Source organism: Triticum aestivum, unplaced genomic scaffold (genome assembly GCF_018294505.1).
Source record: "Triticum aestivum cultivar Chinese Spring unplaced genomic scaffold, IWGSC CS RefSeq v2.1 scaffold32618, whole genome shotgun sequence".
In the NCBI taxonomy this organism is placed as follows: Eukaryota; Viridiplantae; Streptophyta; class Magnoliopsida; order Poales; family Poaceae; genus Triticum; species Triticum aestivum.
Genome location: NW_025269424.1, coordinates 1 through 1,431, shown reverse-complemented (window position 1 = coordinate 1,431; position 1,431 = coordinate 1). Strand labels below are relative to the sequence as shown.

Here is a 1,431-nt window from a genome sequence, read left to right as displayed (position 1 = left end):
ATGGGATCCGGTGCTTTAGTGCTGGTATGATCGCATCCGACATGTTACCCCGTCTTCGTCCCTTATGCTTGCCACTCCCAGGTCCGCTCCAAAGACGATTCTACATTCTCACTACCATTACAACCGTTCCCTAACAATGGATAATGTCCTATACTACTTACTCTCCCGCTCAATCACGGAGACGAGTTTTCCACGGTTTCCACCCCTCCCTCCATACCGCAGCAACACGAGTTTTTTCCACCCCTTTCAGAACGCGCTCTTCGCGCCACAAAGCCGCCCCAAGACGCGCGAGCAATGAGCATCGAGCTTAAACATATCGCAAACGTCAAACATAATATAACGGGATTAATATATATCGCGCACGTGCGACATGTTTCTCACAAGGCGCAAAAAATAATTATAAAAGGAATGCAACACGAGGACTTCCCAGGAGGTCACCCATCCTAGTACTACTTTCGCCCAAGCACGCTTAACTTCGGAGTTCTGATGGGATCTGGTGCTTTAGTGCTGGTATGATCGCATCCGACATGTTTCCCCGTCTTCGTCCCTTATGCTTGCCACTCCCAGGTCCGCTCCAAAGACGATTCTACATTCTCACTACCATTACAACCGTTCCCTAACAATGGATAATGTCCTATACTACTTACTCTCCCGCTCAATCACGGAGACGAGTTTTCCACGGTTTCCACCCCTCCCTCCATACCGCAGCAACACGAGTTTTTTCCACCCCTTTCAGAACGCGCTCTTCGCGCCACAAAGCCGCCCCAAGACGCGCGAGCAATGAGCACGAGCTTAAACATATCGCAAACGTCAAACATAATATAACGGGATTAATATATATCGCGCACGTGCGACATGTTTCTCACAAGGCGCAAAAAATAATTATAAAAGAATTGCAACACGAGGACTTCCCAGGAGGTCACCCATCCTAGTACTACTCTCGCCCAAGCACGCTTAACTTCGGAGTTCTGATTTCTGATGGGATCCGGTGCTTTAGTGCTGGTATGATCGCATCCGACATGTTTCCCCGTCTTCGTCCCTTATGCTTGCCACTCCCAGGTCCGCTCCAAAGACGATTCTACATTCTCACTACCATTACAACCGTTCCCTAACAATGGATAATGTCCTATACTACTTACTCTCCCGCTCAATCACGGAGACGAGTTTTCCACGGTTTCCACCCCTCCCTCCATACCGCAGCAACACGAGTTTTTTCCACCCCTTTCAGAACGCGCTCTTCGCGCCACAAAGCCGCCCCAAGACGCGCGAGCAATGAGCATCGAGCTTAAACATATCGCAAACGTCAAACATAATATAACGGGATTAATATATATCGCGCACGTGCGACATGTTTCTCACAAGGCGCAAAAAATAATTATAAAAGGAATGCAACACGAGGACTTCCCAGGAGGTCACCCATCCTAGTACTAC

The 1,431-nt window shown here is 48.8% G+C and overlaps 1 non-coding gene and 1 pseudogene across 1 annotated transcript; both read right to left on the bottom strand.

Annotated features, from left to right (window-relative positions):
* Positions 1–405: 405 nt before the first annotated feature.
* Positions 406–524, bottom strand: LOC123178111 (5S ribosomal RNA). Its single transcript, XR_006489327.1, has one exon. It is a non-coding gene; the product is annotated as a 5S ribosomal RNA (ribosomal RNA).
* Positions 525–890: 366 nt separating this feature from the next.
* LOC123178112 (uncharacterized) lies at positions 891–1,016 on the bottom strand (annotated as a pseudogene).
* Between the last annotated feature and the right edge of the window lie 415 nt (positions 1,017–1,431).